The 22,026-nt window shown below is 35.2% G+C and overlaps 1 pseudogene; it reads right to left on the bottom strand.

Moving 5' to 3' along the window:
- Positions 1-16,432: 16,432 nt before the first annotated feature.
- LOC101699073 (MKI67 FHA domain-interacting nucleolar phosphoprotein-like) lies at positions 16,433-20,999 on the bottom strand (annotated as a pseudogene).
- Positions 21,000-22,026: the final 1,027 nt, after the last annotated feature.

Here is a 22,026-nt window from a genome sequence, read left to right on the forward strand (position 1 = left end):
AAACCTTGGCTAAATTAATTGTTTGGGAAGACACAGTCTTTCTGCCCCATACAAGATAAAAAACATAATACAGTGAAGGGTTCCAGGTAGATGGGGTCTAATTCTTTGATTTATAATTGATATGGTGGTGAGTATAAATGAAGGAAAGGACGTTAAGTCAAAAAACATCTAAGTTTTGCACTAGTGTGCTATGTTATTTTAAGAAATTCATTGATCTATATCATAATATATGAAATGGATAAATATCTCTAAAGTACACATTTTATACTCTAACAAAATATCTTATAGTATTATTGGGATAGCATTTATAAGACAAAAGCAAAAATAGGACAATACTTTTGCTTAGAAGAATTTTCAACTTATTTCCATATTCCAATTGTATGTTAAAACAATGGTGGAAATGAGTCCTAAAAAAACAGAAATGGTGGGAACTGTGTAGAAATAATGACATAATGCAAAGTATTTTGAAGAGACAGAGTTAGTACTGTAGAGTATTACATGCAGCCTTCATATTGTACATAGGTCTCTGTACTTGTCTATCTTGTATCGTGGATCCTTTGACACACATTCTTCATATCCTCCCCCACTTCCAAGGTCACTACTTTATTTTCTATCTCTGTATGTACAGCATTTTTACGAGATTCCAGATATACAAGTTGTCCATTTTAAACAAATGTAATCATATTTTAAAAAGAGAAAGACAGTATAAGAAAAATTAGCCTGTCTGAATGTAGAAATTTTTCACTAACAAAAAATAAAAAAAGAATACAATAAAAAAGAAGAGGTACCAATTTCAGAAGACCTTGTCCCCTGAGGTAAACCATTGGATTCTTCCTATAGTTTATATTAAAGAGCTCCTCAAAACTGTCTGATTAGGGAAGGTAATGTAAAGCTGAAGATTTTAATATGCCAGCAATGTTCAGGATTGATATTAGAAATGAGAGTATTGGTTTCAGAAATAAAATGAGAGAAATTAGAATGAAAATTATGTCCATGAGATTCAAAAATAAAAGCTACATTTGAAACCTACATTTGAAAAACAATGTAGGAAAAATCAGCAGGATGTGAGAGCAATCAGATGTTGAAAAAAATTCCAAATTTTTTATCTTAGTTAACTGGTGAGTATCATAGATATTAACAGTTTGTGTAAGTTTGTTGGAAATCTACTAAGTGTTAAATTTGCGATAGTAGTTGTAACTTCAGTGGTAAATGTCCAAAATGAAGGCAAAACTTTGGAAGTAGAACTTAGAAGAAAAGTTACAGTATATTTCTCTTTATTTTTTTCTTTTGAGACAGAGGAAATGTATTCAAGAGGAAAGATGATCAAGAGAATACAAGACAAAAATCTAGATGTAGCTGATCTCACTCATCCCTTTCAGGCTGGGAAAGGTTACAATGTTTTGACAGGTGGGTGATGGCCTTCCTGAATGAAAAACACTTCTAGTTAAACACCTTTGTCCTAGCATTGGTCATCCTTTCAAAAGCAAGAAATAAAGTTGCCCTTTTTTTATAGAAAACAATGATAGAATATTTCTTTCAAAGGATTAGTCGTGATCCCTTAAAAATAATGTCACTGTTTTTCTCAAATACAGTAGTTGATGTGACTAAAATGGATGAAATGAAGGGTTTAAAATCTACCCACAAAAAGAATCTTCTTTCTTTATTTTAAAATGTGGTTGGGGGTTTAATGTTTGTACAGTTTTTGCCATGAGGACTTTCATCCTACTTTAAACTCATCATGACAACCAGTCCAGGAAGTAGACATTGAGAATATTCTGTAATATCATACCATTTTGAAAAATTTCATCAAGATTGTTTTCACTCTGCTTATGCTTCACAGTAACCCAGTATGCCTCACAAATGTTTTCCAGGTAAATCTTTTTCGAGGAGTGCTTTAGAAATGACAAAAGAGAACAACTTTGGAACTCAGAAGCTCAGATCATATATCTCTAGGGTTGGGGTGTTATCGGATCAAGAATATATTTTTGCCTTTGAAATAAAAAATAATAACTGTAATACAAAAGGGAGACAGCAATTGAATCAGCCGATGGTCTCATTATTCTCAAAAGTAACCAAAACCAAAACATCTAGACATAAATAAGATTAATTATGTGCCTATGACTTTTCCTGGTTTAAGCGGTTGACAATTACTCTCTCAAAGCAGAGCAGCATCAATCCACCAAGCACTCCACTTCTGAGCCAAGGGATAGGCTGCTCACTTTTTAAATTTGTGCCTAGCTAGAGTTTACCAGAGCTCCATGGTATCTGGGGACCTACAGATTTGAGGATTTTTGTCAATTTCACAAACATTGATTGGTCACATTTTTTTATAACAAAACTAGGTCCAAGTTGGAGGCTATAAAGAAAATGTAGAAACACTTCATTAGCCTTGAGAGAAAAAGCAAGATAAACATGGACAAAGATCATTATGCCCTCCTGGTTAGTCTCCAGGTTCTTCTCAAGTCACATTACATACATGTAGACATCAATGAGAAGTAAAATTGAAAATGTTCTCATCAGTATCCAAGTGATTTCCCTCACAGGATAAAGCAAAATAAGCAGTGAACCACACTTCAGGATGTACTGTGGAGCTCAGGGTTAGATGTCAGGAGTTCAGATCTTGGAAATTGTTAGAGTTTAAGTAGAGGATGGAATGAAGAAATGGATGAAGGTAGGAATTATAATGATATACAGTACCATCATGGCAGTAAATTTTGTGTATGTGCATGTCAGTGTGTGTTAGAGGAAAACGGTTATGGAATTATGGTAGGTAATATAAGTGTAATACTTGGGGATGTCTAAGAGGTATGTTTATAACTTAGCATGAATCTCATAAAATATGATCTACCCAACCTGGATTATGCATTCCTTAAGTACTATCATTTTTGACACCAAGGAAATTGCTACTATTCCCTACTCCAGAGAATTATATTTGGCCAAAGCAGAGTGACCTTTCCCTGGCCTTCTTGCCTCAAACTAGGTCCAACTCAATGGTTCAATTGTGTTCTAGGCTTCTTTGTAGATTTGGGTCACAGGTAGACTCTGGATAAGATTGTATACGTCCTTAGCACCTTCATTGTGCCTTGCGTTCTTCATTGTCTCTTTCATGAGAACACTCCTTTAAATGGTAAATACATGCCCCCAAATTCTCTTATCAAATACTGAGTGATATCTTCCAATCTATTCATGAGAAAACTTTAATAAAGTAAAATAACAAAATTCAATGACTTTTGAGGAATAACATACTTCTGTTTTTCCAAAAGTCATACTCTGCTAATATTTGCCTTAAGAACCACAGTTTTCATTCAAAGGGTAACAGCATTGCTGTAGTGGTCCTTCTTGCCATTTTGTGAATAGGAAAATGTTTCTAAAGTATTCCTATATTTCTTCTATGGAACAAAATATCTTTCATCAATTTAATGAAGATGAGACTAAATCTACCATCTTTATGTTCACATAACAGCCTTTATTTTCTACATGGAAACATGAAGTGAAAAAAAAATGACATTAATTATGAAAAAGTTTCCCTAAAACATGTTCTTTGTCAACTTAATGCAAAAATATGCTTCTCATAATCCCACTTTCCAAGTTAGCATTAGTTGCAAAGGAAACATTTCATGGTATTTGGAAGCATGGAAGTATACAGAAATCACATTTCTTAAGATTTGAGGGTTGGTAGAAGGTGCTAGGCAGGAAGGCAGCTCATGAGTGTTGTTGCTCATCTGCTTTTCCTCCTCTAAGTGCTGGGGAGCATATAGAATGACAGTTTCTCTAGCTCTCACCTGATCTCTTCCCTAATTTTCCCCAAGTTTTGAGTCAACTGTCTTCAGCTCTTGGTGAGAGATAATACCTTCTCCTAAAAGTTACTCATGCAACTTTAACTACAGCCATAGTGGAACATTGGAATTTTCAATAATAGAGACTCACACTGATATGTGATAGGCACCATCACTAAAGGGACAACTAGAGACCTAGTGACAAGATCAATGTGTTGGATAGTGTTATGGTATAGATCTAAAGTAGCCTCCACAGCCTCATGTGTTTGAAAGGTGATTGGATCATGGAGGTGTTGCATTTGTTTGTTTATTTTTTATTCTTTATTTTTTTCTCTTTATTTTTTAATTAAAAAAATTTTTATTCGTATATTTTAGGTATACAATATAATGACGTTCATCATTGGAAATTTGTATCTTTACATAGTCTTTCTTGGTTCTTCTTTTTTCCCCATTCCCCTGGCCTCCCTTCAACCCCTCCACCCCTCCCTATTTACAAAGACTTTGTTTCCATTTTTTCATTTTCTCATATTAATTCCATTCCCTTCTTTCCTTTACCCCAGCCCTCTGACTTCCCCTTCCCCTTTGCCCCTTTTCTTCCTATTTCACAATATCTATTATACCTTTTAGTCCTTATTTACAGTTTGTTTCTCACACTAGAGAAACTATTCAGTTTTTAAACATGTGTCCTATTTATTTCACTTAAGAGTATTGGCTCAATGTGCATCCATTTATCTATAAATATCTCTAATTTCTCATTTTTTATGGCTCTGTAGTACTCAATTTTATTTAAAAAAAAACACACATTTTCTTTATCCAGTCTCCAGTTGATGGGTAATTGGCCTCCTTCCAAGTTTTAGCTATTACAAATTGTGATGCTATGAAAGTGGGTACACATATATCACTGTGGTATGATTCTTTTAGTTCTATGGGGAAGATACCTAGCAGGAGAATAGCTATGTCAAATGGGATTTTCAGTCCTAGTTCTTTGAGATACCTCCTTACTGGTTTCCACAGTGGTTGCACCAGTTTACACTCCTACCAGCAGTGGAGCAGGGTTCCTCTTTCCCTACAGCCCCACCAGCATTTGTTATTGGTTGATTTCATGATAGCGGCCATTCTTTCTGGGGTGAGGTGGAATCTCAGCTTTGTTTTGATTTGCATCTCTCAAATGATCATTGATGTTGAACATTTTTTCATATGTTTATTTGATATTTCTACTTCTTTGTCTGAGAAATGTCTGTTCATTTCAGATGCCCATTTTTGAATTGGGTCTTTAAATTGGGGAGGTCTGATTTTTTTAAGTCCTTTATAGATTCGAGATAGTAGACCTTTGGATGAGGAACAGCAGGTGGAAATTTTTCCCACATTGTGGGTTGTCTCTTCACACTGTTGGTGGTTTCTCTTGCTGTGCAGAAGCTTTTAAATAAAAAGAGATTGTGCTTGTAGATTGTGCAAGTTCATGGGCAACTGAGGTTTTGTGCACAAAATCTTTTCCTACACCCATGTCTTCAAGAGTTCTACCTAAACTCTCTTTGAGCTGGTTCAGCATTTGACTTTTAATATTTAGATCTTTAATCCACTTCAGTTTTTGTTTAGCACATGGTGACAGATAAGGGTCTAATTTTAATCTTTGGCAGGTTGAACCCCAAATTTCCAGCACCATTTCTTAAAGTTTCTATCTTTCCTCCAGTTGAGGGTGTTTGGCTCCTTTGTTGAAGCTGAAGTGGCTGAGTGTGTCTGCAGTGTTTTTGCATCTTCTAGTCCATTCCACTGGTCCTTAGGTCTGTTTCTTTGCCAGTATCATTCTGTTTTTATCACATTAGCTTTGTGGTATAGTTTCACATTGGGGATTGTGATACCCCCTGCCATGTCTCTGTTGCCTAGAGTTGCTTTTGCTATTCTGGGTCTCTTCTTGTTCCAAATGAATTTCTTTGGATTGTTTTCTTCAGGTCTATGAAGTACACTGTTGGAATTTCAATTGGGATTCCATTAAATCTATATAGCAATTTGGGAAGTATGGCCATTTTCACTATGTTGATTCTTCTTACCCAGGAGCAAAGGATGTCTTTCCATTTTCTGATATCATCTTCAATCTCTCTTTTCAGAGTGCTATAGTTTTCACAGAAGAGGTCTTTGATTTCTTTTATTAGGTTGATTCCTAGGTATTTAAGTTTTTTCAATGCTATTGTGAAAGGAAGTGATTGCACCATTTCTCTCTCAGTGACTCTGTTTTTGTTTACAGAAAAGCTATGGATTTTTGTGTGTTGACCTTGTATCCAGCTACTTTACTGAATTTGGTTAAGTCTAGAAGACTTTTGGTGGAGTTCTTGGGATCTTCTATATAGAGTATCATGTCATCTGCAAATAACAACAATGTGAATTATTGATTTCCTATCTTTATTCCTCTTATATCTTTCTCTTGTCTAATTGCTGTAGCTAATGTTTCCAAGACTGTATTGAACAGGAGTGGTGATAGTGGACATCCTTATCTTGTTCCTGATTTTATTGTGAAGGATTTCAGTTTCTGAACATTTAGTGTGACATTGGTTTTACATAGATGGCTTTTATCAGATTAAAGTAGAGACTGTCTACTCCAATTTTTGGTAGGGCTTTTATCATAAATGCATGTTGGATTTTGTCAAATGCTTTTTCTGCATCTATTGAGATGATCATATGGTTTTTGTTCTTGGTTCTATTGATATAGTACATTACATTTATTGATTTTTGTATGTTGAACCATCCCTGCATTCCTGGAATGAATCCCACTTGGTCAGGTAGTATGATTTTGATGATCTTTTGCATTCTATTTGCAAGTATCTTATTAAGGATTTTTGCATCTATGTTCATTAGTGAGATTGGCCTATAGTTTTCTTTTTCAGTTGGATCTTTCTCTGCTTTGGGGATCAAGATGATGCTTGCTTCCAGGAATAGATTTGGGAATATTGCTTCCCTTTCAATGTCACTGAAGAGTATAAACAGTAGTGGTAGTATTTCCTCTCTAAATGTCTTGTAGACTTCAGCAGTGAAGCCATCAGGACTTGGGCTTTTCTTAGTTGGTAAATTTTTAATTACCTTATCAATTTTCTTGATTGATATTGGGTAGTTTAGAATTATTAGGTCATCTTCTTTCAACTTGATAATTCATACTTATCTAGGAATCTGTCCATTTCATCTGTGTTTTCCATGTTATTGGTGTATAGGCATTGATGATCCTCTGGATTTCTTTTGTAATTTCATCCTTTTTATTCCCAACTTCATGGATTTTGGCCTTTTCTTTCCTTTTTCTGATAAGGTTGGCTAAGAGTTTGTCAGTTTTGTTTATTCTTTCAAAGAACCAACTCTTGACTACATTGATTTTGTGTATCATTCTCTTAGTTTTCATTGCATTGGTTTCTGCTCTGATCTTTCTAATTTCATCCCTTCTATGGGCTTTGGGTATGTCCTGCTTTTCTTTTTCTAGAAGCTTGAGGTTCAGCATCAGGTTGTTTAATTGGGCTCGCTCTGTTTTCCTAATATGAGTATTCAGTGCTATGAATTTTCCTTGTGAGACTGCTTTCATTGTGTCCCATAGATTCCAATAGGTTGCATTGTCATTATCATTTAATTGTAGAAACTGCCTGATTTTTTTCTTTAATTTCTTCTGTGACCCATTGGTTATTCAGAAGTGTGTTGTTCAATTTCCATGTGTTTATGAAATTCTTGTGGTTTCTTTTGCTATTGATGTCCAATTTCATCACACTATGGTCAGATAATATGCAGGAGATAACTTCAATTCCTTTGCACTTACTTAAACATGTTCTATGTGTGAGTATGTGGTCTACTCTGGAGAACTATACATGTGCAGCTGAAAAGAATGTTTGTTCTGATTTTGTAGGGTGGAACACTTTGTAAACATCTGTCATGTTCATTTGTTCAAGAGTTTGAGATCTAGTAATTTGTTACTTATTTTTTGTCTAGTTCATGATGAAGTTCATGACTTTCCTTTTGTTGGATTCTACCCCCTTTGTGTTTAATTTCTTGTCACGCCCAATGGATTCATTCTGCTGGGCTTCCTGGGGTTGTGATCTTCATTGTCTTTTTCTAGGATGTTGTCTAAAATTTTTGGAGTGCTGGTTGTGTATTCATGAAGTTCATGAGGTGCTCATTGAAATGAAAGTATATTATTCCTCCATCAATTTTGAAAGATAGTTTTGTGGGGTTATTAATCATGTCTTGCACTATGGGCACAATCTCTGCTGTTATATGAGAAATTATTTCTGATTTCAATTTTTCCAGATCCTCTTTTGTTGCCGGTTCAGGGAGTCCAGGTGGTTGAGTATCAGATTGTTCCTTCTTGTTTCCCTTTGGGGTTTCTTTAGGTGATCTTGAAGTTTGGTTTGAGATTTGTTTACATGTCTTTTCATTTCAACAGGGAGGGGTGGTGTGCTGTTGGTGCCCATGGGACTTACCTCCTCGGTGCGGTCGTGGTGGGGCTTTGCTCCTTGGTACTCGGGGTGGTAGTCTCATTTGTGGATTCAATTATCAATGAATTCATTGGCTCAGTGTGCTCTTGGGAGGTGAGATGTGGACAGATGAGGTAGGTCAGTGGTTGTGTGATGTGGAAGGGTCTATTGCTATCTTTGGCTCCTCATCTCTCTGCTTCCAGGTCACTGTGATGTGCACAGCTTTCCTCCCCTGGGGCCCTTCCATTATGTCATTTGTACCTTGGAGTCAGCCAACCATACACTGAAAATTTAAGTCAAAATGAATCTCTCCTTCAGGCTGTGTGTATTGGGTATTTCATCTCAGGGATGACAAAGTGACCAAAACAGACCACTAGCGAGGCCGTCATTTTATTCTAACCCTAAATAAACAGCTATCCTGGATAAAGATGTTTTTTCTTGCCCACATTTTTTCTTTAATAATCATCATTCTTGGATTTAACTAAATTCCTTAATCACTATCACCTTATTCCACTGCAGTATTGCTTTTGAAGAAAAAAACTTATTTTCTGACCAAAGACTGTTACATTAAAAAACTAAGTTAAGAAATAAATACCTATTTGTAGCAGAAGCAGATATTATCATGTTCTTCACTCCAAGAATGGAAGAATGGGCTTTCAAGGACAGCACAAATGGTAAAGCAATACCTCATAAGTCTGAGATGTGTTTTTTAGGTTGTCATGAACTCTCCATATTAAGTCAAAGCAAGAAACCACGTATTCCTACAGCGTTTTCTGAGGTAAAAGGAATGTGATGTGAGTAGTGGGGGAAAAAGTTATAACTAATGACTATGACCACATGACATGTTGTGAGAAAAAAAGTAAGTACAAAAGTTCATCTTATCCCCCTGATTATTAATAACTTCTTTGAACTAGATAGATGAGAATCTATATGCAACCTTATTCTCATGCTCTGTGCCTATTGTATTTATTATTTATTTTCAGAGATGAATGAGCTTAATTAGTTGGTGACTCCAATTGTAACTAGCTTTATTTACTGAGTCAGTCAGCATATTTCTATAGGGCAACTGTGCTGGTGGACATTTGTTGTTTATTTGTCGGGTTTTCTGTACCTGCTAGGACAGAAAATCAGAAGCAATTTGATTGTGCCTGTTATGATGAGCAGTATGCCTTTATAGTCCTGCCTCAGAGACATTCCAGTTCTCCAGTCTTGTCTGCTCTAGTCTGAAAAATTATCAATTGCTTTTCTAGTTATAGGGTTACATTGATGATATATTATTTCATGGGTTTGATGATATAAAGTAGAAACTACTTTATACACCTTAGTAATACAAACAGGTGCCACAGGGCACAAAATCCTCACCAAACTTTTAGACCTTATAATTCTATAACCTTATAACCAAAATTTTAGAGCTTATAGCTTTATAACCTTCTGTGGGCCCATTTGTCTAAAGCATCCTAGCATTTTTTCATTGCTATCATAAAAATTACCAGAAAAATTAGTAGCTTACCACCAACAATAAAAGAACAAAAAAACAAATAAAAATCTATCATCTTATGATTTGGTAAGCCAGAGATGTTAAGGTTCTCACCAGACTAAAATCAGTGTATTATGGACTGCATTTCTTTCTAGAAGCTGTTAAAGGACATCTCAAATATTGTAACATTTGTAAAAAGTCAACAGTTGGAATATACTAGCACCTTCATAAGAGCATTTAGGTAACCGGAAAATATAAATGTCACTGCCAACAAGCACGAGTGTGTTTATCAACTTTGAGGAGCCATGGAGTGGGCAAGTTTGAGGAACAATGGAGCAGTGAACAAACATTAAGGAGACTGGTGGGAAATAAGGAGTAGTTCTGGGAAAATGAACAACAGCAAAGAATGTAAGGTGCATGTCTCAAGTTGTTTTGAATGAGATGAGGGAGAGACATTTGACTGATTTTAATAAAAGACTGACATGCCCAAAGAGTGTATTATTATAAGAAAAAACAATATAAGAACTATTCATAAAATATGTAAGATGAACTGTGAGTATCTGAAAAATAACCCTATAAATAGTGTATCGCTGTGTAAACAGCCCTGGATTAAACAGCAGGAAACTTTGTTTCTTGACTGAATTGTGTAACTATTTTTGTAGCATTGGGTCTAACCTATGCAATGATGAGATTGTACATAGAATGAAAAATAAGATTTTACAAAAGTCTTTGTTAAAGAAAGTCAGTTTCTCACTCATATCTCACCCAGGTGTTGAGGTCTCTAAGATCATACTTTTCCTAGTTTATTTCACAGTTGATTCAAATGTATCTCTAGGTGAATTTTGGCAGTTCTTTTCCAGTGGTGCTGCCCGAGAACAAGTGGACTATATCTCTCTCAAAGGAGCCCAATGATTTCTACTGTGGTGTCTACTCCTTTGGCCAGATAAACCTTCTCATTTAACTAACTGTCCACAGCACATCTTTCCTGGAAGGTGAACCAAAGAACTCTGAGACTTTGTGGAAACTGATAATTTTCTGTGCATAAAAGTACATTTTAATATAACAAGAGTACATTGAATTTTTAGTTCCAAGCTGAGATTTCAATGAAATTTAGGAGAGTATTCAGTCTAAGCCTTTCTTTTTTAAACCTCTGACATTTTATTTATATTCCTGATTTATTTGACTTTGGCTGAAAAGTTGATACTATTCCAACTTTTGGTTTCAGTAGATCTGTATTTTAAAGTTGAAAAATATACCACTGCATGCAGCAAAATATGGCCCTAATATCATAGGGCTTCCCCTTAGGCAGCCTCCCCAGATATAATGCATGAGAGTGGTGGCAATTTCAAATTCTTTTTCTTCAACGGGCTTGTTATAGTGTTATTACCAGTACTTTTAACACTAAAGTCATTCCATTCTTTGTTGCTATAATCCTTATGTTCTTTAGATCACACTGCTTTAGCAGTACAATAAAAATTAAAGTTGTATTTGAATATTTAGTTACATTGTAACAAGTTCCTTCCTAAATACTAACATAGGCTAAATAATGTACATGTAAAACATTTACATAAGACTAGTAACTTTCTAGGTGATAATCTATCCATCCCAAATATAAAATCCTTGAGAGATCCAACAGTACAGTGATGAATTGCTTAATCATGGGGTAGCATGATTAGAAAGCATCTTTAGGTGACTTAACATTGTCTGAACACCATAGAGTAGACTTATATAAACTAAGACAACTATCATGATGCTAGGGCAGTGGTGGTGAGCCTATGACATGTGTGTTATTGTGTTTTTCTTTTAAGACAAAAGATGTTAACATATGAGTTTTTTCCTAAACTAAAACCTCAGTATTCAAGCTTAATTTTAGTGTTGGCACTTTGTAATAAATAAGTGGGTTTTGGGTTTCAGTTTGGGCACTTGGGCTCTAAAAGGTTTGCCATTTCTGCTCTAGGGGATATAATCTTGTGGAATGACCCTTGTTATATATGAAGACCCTTCTAACTGAAATGTTATCCTTCACATTACTGTATGGCTGCCAGGATCTGGCCTCATCCCTTGAATATTGTAACCAAATTTAGCATATCAGGATAATATGAGAGGTGTGATTCCTTTATAAACCATGAGCAAACACCTTCACAGAGCTCATAAACGGCACTTCATAAGGAGAGAACCTTTTGAGACAATGTTCCTCAGAATAGTTTCTAGCCATGTTTTTGCCAGATCCTTGATAAATTGACTAATATTAGAGCTAGTATAAACAATCTACTACTGAAAATAAGACTTTCAAATTGATGTGTTTCTTCAACTCTATTAAAAACCAATATGTAATCCAGCATGACTACACATAACTATAATCCTAGCTACTTGGGAGGATGAGGCAGGAGAATCACAGAGTCAAGGTTAATCCAGGCAATTCAGTGAGAATCTGTCTCACAATAAACAAAGAGCTGGGGATGTGCTAGAGTTAACTGATTTTGTCAACTTAAGTAAGAAATGACCAACTAAATTGAATCAACATAGCTGTGGATGTGGCTGAGGGACTTGACTGAAGATTTGCTGGGATTTGCTGGGATTTACTGGGTGTGACTGACAGCAACCAATGGGCTGGCCGCCTGAATGGTGTACAAGGGAAACAAAGAAGGAAGGCTCCCTTCTCCCTTCTGTTTCATCAGAGGAGCTCCAGTCTTCACCTTCGTCTTGGACAGGATCTCCTGGCTTCCCGCACAGTCTCTTCAGCCTCCAGCACAGACCCTTCAACCTCATGATACAGACTCACACGGGACACTACAGTGAGCTCCTTGGAGTCTCCAGCATGCAGACATTCTTTGCACTGTTCCACGCCTGACTCTGTAGGTGGCTATTGTAAGCCAATCTTGTGAAGTCTTATATATTTGTAGCTCTTGCATTCAGTTTGTTTCTCCAGTGAGCCCTGACTGAGAGAGGACATAACTCACTTCTCCTGAGTTTAATTGCCAGTACCTCAAAAAAGAAAAATAATATGGAAAAAAAAGACATTTTTATAACAGAAGACTGTTTTACAGCATAATCCCCCTAAAATCCCTGAAAACAATGATGCTGTTGGACAAATAGGTAGATTGTAACTTAAATTAAATTCTAATATCTCATTTTCAATATTTTCCTTCTTTGGCTTTATCAGAAAGGTTTGAACACAGACTTTCAATAATATCAGCATACCATAATTAAAAACTATGTCCTAGGAAATTTATGTTTTTAATTATTATAACCAATGATCTGTGAAAAAGCAAGTTCCAAATATAACATTACATAAAATAGCATCATAAATCCATTTATATTTTAAACTGTAGGTTGTTAGTAGTTTTATCTGGTTAAAAGTATAGCCACTAGGAGCGTCATAGTGTTCAGTTATTTTGTGTGTGAACATAAGCATTCATTGCATCAAAATAAATATATACAAAAGGTGACGTATAGTACAGTATATGTAGACATACTTTTGTAAGAAATTCTCCAAGTCTTTTTCCAGGATGGCTCTATAGTCAATAGTGTTTCATCCTTCAGAACTATTGCATTTGGTCCTTTGGCTAGAGAAAGTGGTATTATTTTTTTAACTTCTATTTAATTAATTTATTTCTGTCTATGTTATTGACATTTCTGCATTGTGGGCTACTCTAATACCCAGGACAGAATATAGAATAAATATTCCCCAGACCACTCTTCACTGAGCCTTCCCTAACCAGGTTATCTTCTCTCCACATTTTAGAGTGGTTTATGTGTTATGCTCAGAGTCTCAGTTGTGATCAGTGGGAGAGGTCTGGTGCAGTGTGCTTACTCCATCTTGTGTGGACTCAAAACCAACAGCCAAAGCCACTTATGTTTAATTCCCATGGATTTTGAGAAAACTCTTGGTTTGAAAAAAAAACCCAATCCAATCATGTTGAAAGCAAACTGGTTGTAGCTACTCTATACCTCAGTTTCTGAGAAAGAAACATGTTTCTAGCAACATATGTGTCCCAACCTCTCACATTACAGGAAGATTCTACATTAGCAGCACTGAGCACCATGTGAGTGTATCAAGGGCAGAATAGAATTCACTTTAAGAATGAAAACAAACTTCCACATGGCTGTCTTTTTTCAGCTCTGTGCAAATTCACAATTTAGAATTGCATTTAATTGAAATGAGAATGTGCCAGCCTCCCCACCCACATGCCCAAAACCATTCTGCTCGCACTTTCTTGTTTGGAGCACTATCCTTGTATCCCCTGCTTTGAAGAAACTCACAGGACATCTGTCAAATAACCCTGCAGAAGCTTTACACCAGGGTGTTGAAAATACTCTCTTTTAGAAAATCTGTTCCAAAGCCACAACATTTTAAAATTAGCATCCATAACTCACAAAGCAATGCCTTTAATATCTATTAGTAGAGGTTAATTTGTCATTTCCACATTGGCTCCTAATGACTAAGTATCATTTAGGAGCTAGTAATGGGCCAAGGATTTAGCTCAGTGGTTCTTCTGCCTCAGAAGCACAAGGTCCCGAGTTCGATTCCCAGTACCAAAAAAAAAAGAAGAAGTTAGTAATTTATGCACAATGGATGTACCTTACAATGATCTTTTATAACTGCATTTATCCATAATGTTTTTAATAAGGTAATTACCTGATAAAATTACATATATATCACAAATATTGTCATATATTATTGTATTATACTACCACTTCATAAATGAAAGAATATTTTGGAATCTAATGAAAGATATTTCTCTTAAAAAAGAAATGTATCTTAATAAAATTCAATGTTTTATCAAAGAATATAGATGAAATCACTCCATACATTTAAATTTGTTTTTATTATACATTATCATTGAAATGTTAAAGCAATATAAATGAAAGATGCCATGGCTTTCCGAGACTGAAATGAAAACATCTATTTGGAGACAAGAAACAATAGCATGAGTTAAGGATTCAGCTGCTGCTTTCATAATATTTTTTCCTAGCACTTCTTTTAGCATAATATTATGCCTTAAAAGGGTAAATGAAGGTATTAAAGATCTCGTGAAATCCTATTCTAAGAGGTAAATTTACTAATGCATAGTTAGACAATGACAATAAGTTTTGTCCAGTAATAAAACCAAGAGGTGGTTGTCTTTTTATTTCTTGTTGTTTGGAGCCATAATAAAGCCAACTTATATTTGAAAGTTATGCTCTAGAGAAAAGCATGTTGTCATTTTAATTTTATATGAGAATCACATGCTCTGCCACATTTCTTCTCCAGGTAGTTCTACTTCACAGCAGAGAAAATGTGGGTGAGATTTAGTCCAGTGTAAAAGTAACTCATACACAATTTTATCAATACTTCGGAAGACAATCCCTGTACATGACTTTGAAAAGTTTTCTCCACAAGGACTCCAGTTAAGACTATGCAGTTAGAAGCAAAGACTTTGGAGATCATCCATCTCATTTGACATTTTTTTTAATAGAAAAAGATGGTATTGTTGAAATCACACACATATTCTAGTTATGTTTTTATTCATGAAGCAATCGAAAATGATTAATTTTACTTAATTATATACACTTACTAAGCATTTTACTGTGAGTATTAAAAAGATGATTTAAATGTGGCATTAACCATTGTGAGCCTGAGTCAATTTTAGAACTTGTAATCTTGTTGCAAAGTCTGCAAATGAAACAATAGTGATGTGATAGTGATTAGCTTGCTTGCTATTGTTCTTGGATGTCTGCCTTCATGGTACTTGAAAGTATTGTACTTTCTCCATCCTTATAACATTAAGTGTGGTCATATGTCTTGCTTTGGCTAATGGAATCTGAGTGAAAGTAATGAGTGTTGCTTCAGGGAACAAGTGTTTAGTTGCTGAAATTTTCTTCCTCTACTTCAGCAGTCTTGAAAGCAGATATTTATACAGAATGACAACACTAAATAATCATATTGACAACAGCTGGCTTAGTCACCCAAACCTATTGAAAGCTTTGCATACTGTAGAAACAAATACTGCTTTTAAGCCACTAAGATTTTTGGAGTTTCTTGCTCCTAAAGAATAACCTATCTGACCTTGACTCTTCCTGTTAGGAGTGCAGAAGTAAGAGAATTAACATTTATTGAGTGAGCCTAGTTTTGTGTGAGAAATTTTTAAAAAGGTAAGTCCACTAATCTTCATTAACTAAACCATACAAGATTGGCAATATCCCTATTTTCCAGATGAATCATCAAAACAATTTTGTCATATGTGCCATTTATCAGTTATTGTGCCACATTCTTTAACTTCTTTTGGATTAGTGATGGGGTGCATGATAGCATTTTATATTGCAATACAAAACCTGTTGCCTACATAATCAAGGACAGGAATTTTTCCATACATATATATTTTGGTCCAGGAAGACTGGTGAACTTTATTTGCTGGTGGCAAAAGGCCACAACACTTCATTACTTCAACCTGCAATAAACAGTGACATTTAGGCAGCGCAAAGCAAGGAGAGCTAAAAAGAATCTGAACAGAAAAAAAGGAGACCAGTAGGACAAAGGCACTGTGACTCCACCCACTGCAGGGTGCCATGTACCCCAAGGGAAGATGATCCAAAATTACTGACTACTTTCCTTACTGATTTGGAACAACCAATATGTTTTTCCTCTGAAAGTCTTGTTAGTGGTTGATTTTGTTGTATCTAGTGTAATACAGTAATTTACCCTTACCACAAGTCACATTTTCATGTAAGATATGCTGCACACAATACATTCAGAATCACTGTTTGCTTTTTCTTCGCCTTTGTCTTTTTTTTCCCTGAACGAGTGGGTGTGGGAGTCTCTGGTGTGTCCTTTACACTGGATACCGGCTGTTTGAAGACTATTTCATCATCTTTATCACCCTTCATTTCTGCCACTTCAGATTTTCGTTTCTCTAACAATGTTGGTGCACAAGCTGGTGTGGCGCTCTGGCTATCCACAGTCTTATCGGGAGTGACAGTAGAGCCTTCTGAAACCCTTTTCTTCTTCTTAGGTATGTCTGAAGCCTTATTCTTTTTTGTGGAAATCCCTTTTTTGCCTGAAACCTCTTTTTTTCTTAGTAGATAAAACCAATGAAGAAAAATTATCATCAATTCCTTTTGCAATTAATTTCTTCCTTAGTAATTTTTCTTTCTTTTTAAATCGATCTTCCATCCGCAACTTTTGTGGAAGTGTCCGCTTATGATTATACCGTTTCACTGCTGGGTATACTGGATGATGCAAATGGAGTTTGCCAGCCTTTAAAAAGATCTTCATGTACCCTTTCTGGTGGCATAAAACGACAGACCAGGAGTCTCTCACCGAAGAGGTAGTTGTGGCTTCCTCTCAGTCACCGTCTTCGCAACAGCCTCAAACGCAAACTCCACAAAGGCGGAGCCTCTGCTGTTTCCAGTCCTTTTACTTCTGGACTGTCTGAATCTCGTAATATAGTCAAATTGGGAGAAATATTCTTTGATCTGGGATTCAAAAAGTACTGGAGGTAGGCGACCCACAAAAGTTACTCCAGGCATAAGTTCTTCTTGCTTTTTTTTTTTTTTTTCCTGAGTCTCTACACCCCCAACCTGTGCCACCTCCTTCTGAAACTCTGCCATCTTCCTGTGGCTGGACCAGGAAACCCCACAGAGAATCCCCAGCACCCAGCTCCACCTGCACTCCCAGAAATGCTTGCGCTCCCAGCCCCCAATATTCTTTATCTAACTCTTCCGAATTCAGAAAAGAGTGTGTTATCTCAAGAGAAGTATGTAAGTATACCCTCATCTTTCAATTTGTTGTTGTTACCTAATTAATGGGAATAAGTAAAAAATGTAAATGATTCTCCAAAAATATCCAAGTAAATCACACTTCTTGTATCTGTCCAATATTCTCACATATTCAACTACTATCTACAGGCGAGAAAATATATTTTATTGGTTAGGCAATTGCTTCTAGGCTAAGAACAGTTATTATTAATCTAAAAAGCTATCCATTAACTTCATAACCTCAGGCAGGCTTTCCTACTTCCTTAAATGTTGATTTTTTTTTAACTTTGAGGATTGTTCTATAATATTTCTGAAAGGGTTAAATAAAATAATATAAAAACCTTAGTGACAGCTTGACATGTGGGTTGTTATTATACACTACATGAATGGAGAATAAAACTGGCATAATACTATAATTATTTTGGTCAGTTATAATAACAGTAGCACTCTGTCAGTCACTTTTCTCAAATTATGCCATTACATCCTCATGATAACTCTGAGACTTAGTTGTTCTCATATTTACTTCATAGATGAGGGATCTTGCACTTCAAAGTAGTCATATTTTGAATTCTGTTCTAGTTGATTTGTTCTCATTTTAGACTTTACTTTTTTACCTTATAATACTCTCAGTACTAATAACTACATTATATGGAAGACCAATAAGATACAGGTCACATATTTTAAGATTGTTTAATTTGACTATTGTTAAGACAAGAAGAAATAATATTAAAATTTGTGATGTGTTATTAGAAAGATAAAAATAAAATATTGAAGAAGTTCTAAAGAATGAACTTGCTTCTGACTGGAGCAGAAGATTTCTCAGAGAAGAATTTTTAATTTTAGTAAGCTAAGAAAGATAGGTGGAGTTTTGGTAGGTGCAAAGATTTCAATAGAATTGCTGGGGAAAGAACAGCATGAATGAGAATATTGAAAATGTACAAAACATTAAAAGTAAATCTAGGAAACTTGTAAGTATTTTCAAAGTAACTACAACTAAAATTATTCTCAGTAAACAATGCTATAGTTCATATTAGCACCTATATTTGTTATCTACTGGCATGTGAACAAAAAATCAGTGGCTTAAAATCATAAATGTTTATCATTTCATTTTTACATCAAGAACTTCAGACACTTAGGTGAATTGTTTTCTCAAGATCTTGCATGAGATTGTATTCAAGACGTTGCCTGGCACAGTTTTCTGAAGACCTGACAGGGACTGAAGACTCTATTTCCAAAGGGTTGCTCACTTACCTCTGCATATTATCAGGACACTTCCATCTCTTTCTTCATGAACCTCTTCTTCAGACTGCTTGGTTTTACTCACAGCATAGCAGCTGAGTGAAAAGAGAGAACAAAGCAGAAGCTTCAATGTTTTCTTATAACTGAACTTCAGAAGTCACAGCTATTTTTCAATATTCCTTCCAGCACTATTCACTGTGGGAGGGAGTGTACCAAGACAGGGATACTAGGAAGTGGAATATAGGTGGTGCCACCTTAGAAGCTGAAAACCACCGCTATCTTTTACGTATAAAATAAAATCATGTGTCTTACTTAAGTACAAATTACTGTAAGAAACCAAGAAACTAAGTCAATAATTATACTGAAAGACTTGTCTAGAATAGGTATCACCTGTCAAAAACTCACCTAATATCAAGAAATCAAGAATATCTGAAGATTTCTCTTAGATATAGCTTCCTCCCATATTGTCTTTCTCACCAAAATTTTAAGTGACACCTGTCTTCTGAATTCTCATAAAAAATTTGTAATTTAAAAATGGTACATATGTTGTTGACCACTTTCTCAAGCTATATTTACTTATTCATATTTTTAAATACAAACACATGCAAAAATTAGAAACTCATCATTATCAGGTCCCAAAGAAAATAAGAAAGGTTGTCAAAAGGTTCATGTAAAGGCAGCTTATTAATACCTTCTCTGAAAGAGAGCAGTAAAATCCAGTGCTGCTCATTGATGTCCCAGAATTTGGAGAAAAAACTCATTGATAAGCCCAGATAACGAAGAGGAAAAAAAATAGGTCTTATTATCTTTCCATGACATAAAACGGTGCAAGTAAAGGAAGCTGAAAGCTGTCACTGTGTGGATTATTGTCTGCTGATCCCAGTTTAGTTGCAGTCTTAATAGCTATTTCTACTGCGGTATCTGGCCTCTCACTTTTATTGGTCCTAAGTTCAGTCAAATGAACTGCTGAAAGTGAAATCCTGAACTAGCTCATCTGCTGAACAATGAACTCAAAACAAGCCTAGGGCAGCAAACGGGATTTTAATTGCTTACTGCTATTTCTCCAGTGCCCTGCTCTCTAGGTGATTGTGTGACAAGAGGCCCCACTGAAGTCAGAATTGTGGGACAAAATGCTCAAGCACAAATGATAACCACCCATGACCTTGATGTTGTCAGCCTGTCTTTCCTTTGGTTCAGGTGAAGCTACTTAACACAGTTGAGGTATTAAGAGATTATGGACTTCTCTCAGTTCAGAGAGCTCTTGAAAAGGCATGAGGGGAAAATAATCATATTATCCTTGCCATTCATAAGCACTTATTAAATGCCACCAGAGGGCTAGACATTACAGGAGAGTATCCATTTTGCAAACATTGTGAAATGCATATGCCCTTTACTTCAGAAACTTATTAACACCATTGCTCTTTCTGTCACTTTTATTTTCATTTCCTATAGAATCTTTAGAGACATCTTAGGTGGTAAGGACTCATTTGGATTATTTTTCTACAATGAACTTTCATCCTCCTTGTCAGTTCATCCCAGTTGGGAAATATGACTATTCCCAGAAATGATCTCTTTCCTCAGCCATTTCTATGTATGAAGGGCAAGGATTCAGTTCATCCCTGTACAGTTTAATGAGAAGAGTAAAATGTGACAAATAGGAATGAATGTTCACGGTGTTTGCTTCTGCTTGCTCTCTAAAGCAGTTAAGATTTCAAGATAGGCATCATGGATCCAGCAGGGTACTGGGCACAAAGGCATGAAGAACTTAGTTAATGTACATCATACCAAGTGAGTTCAGAACACGCCCCTGTGCAGAAAATATGCAACCTGAATGTAGAGAAATTCAGAAACTTTCTCCTGGCTACTTCAGCAGTAAACAGGGGATTTGAACTGTACAAAATCTAGCATAAACTGTAGGCCATTTTCAATTTATCAACCTTGTAGAGTAATAGAAAAGGAAAATAATACAACAGCTAATTAAATAGTTTTCTACCAATAATTTTAATATTGAAGACCCATATAAATATACTGTCAGTAAAAACTAGAATTGGGTTTATTTTCTTAAAAATATTGTAACTTTAGAGAATAAGGGCAAACACCCTGATGCTGATGTTTCCCTGTGACACACCTTGCTCTCTGATTCTAAACACATACGCACAGAGCCTGAGGCTTATATAATTTTCAAACTCCAAAAAGAATCTTTTAATTATTTTTTACACGTCATGTTTAAGTTTACAATTTTGAAATCATTTTAAATGGCAAAAAACAATAGTCCTAGCACGATAATCATTGCCTTTAAATACATACTTACAATCGATATCCCACCATTTTCATAAACTCAGAATAGTGGTTTGTCCATAGTTTCATTCTTTTATATTTAGTAGTGTACTACATTACAAATATATTTCACAGTTGCTAGTTTTTGCAATTATTTATGTCATTACATTGTCTTGAATTGAATGCCTTGTTAAAACTGGTTCCACTGTAATTTATTTATTTTACACTTAAATATACTGTTCTTTGCAATTATAGATATTAATTGAAATAAAAATAACTAGCAAATAAGATTTTTCTTTCTTTTAAATTACCTCCTTATATATTTCTAAGAATGGACAAGGGATAAGAATACTTGAAAATATTTAAGATATTTAATGCTTTTTAAATAATTACAAAAGCAATGTATGCTCAAAACCAAATATTGTTGAAATGTTCAAGAAAAAAATTAAATTTGTCTTTGTAATATGTCCTAGTGTTTTGTCTTGCTAGCATTCTTTTTTACCTTTATCTCTACCTAATTGGGGTTGGAAGGGGCAATTTTTCCAATGCATGTATGTCGGGTGAGACGAGAGTCTCAGCTATGGGGACAAAGCATGTTGCCCAAATTTGACAAATCAGCTCAACACATGGTCACTAAAACTTTTCTTATAGGCTTGGGAATAGCAACTAGTAGTCCAGTAAAGTGATTCCTGCAATTTATGTAGAAGCTACTGGAAAAAAAATTCTTTTTATTTTTCTTCATCCCTGGATTTGACCATGAGAGGACAGAAACTGGAAGCTCTCAAATCTAAAACAAACAAAACAAAAGAAAAAAAAATCAACAAAGCAAAACAATGAGTAAAATATAGAGAAAAATGAAATCCTTTTGAATTCTTGGACCAAGCTTTTCTTTCAAATAGATTTATCCCTGGATGTTATGGTTATGTAGGGCAAATTTCTGGATAAATTCTTGTAACTTTTTTACTTGAACTCGATTTAATGTGCCTTTATTTTGCTACAGTATGTTTATGCAGCAATACTAGAAAATGAAGGCAATTAATATGTATCACAAACATATACTAAAAATAATTTAAAAATC

Source organism: Heterocephalus glaber, unplaced genomic scaffold (assembly GCF_053883595.1).
Source record: "Heterocephalus glaber isolate CG9 unplaced genomic scaffold, H.glaber_assembly_v1.0 deba00001481, whole genome shotgun sequence".
In the NCBI taxonomy this organism is placed as follows: Eukaryota; Metazoa; Chordata; class Mammalia; order Rodentia; family Bathyergidae; genus Heterocephalus; species Heterocephalus glaber.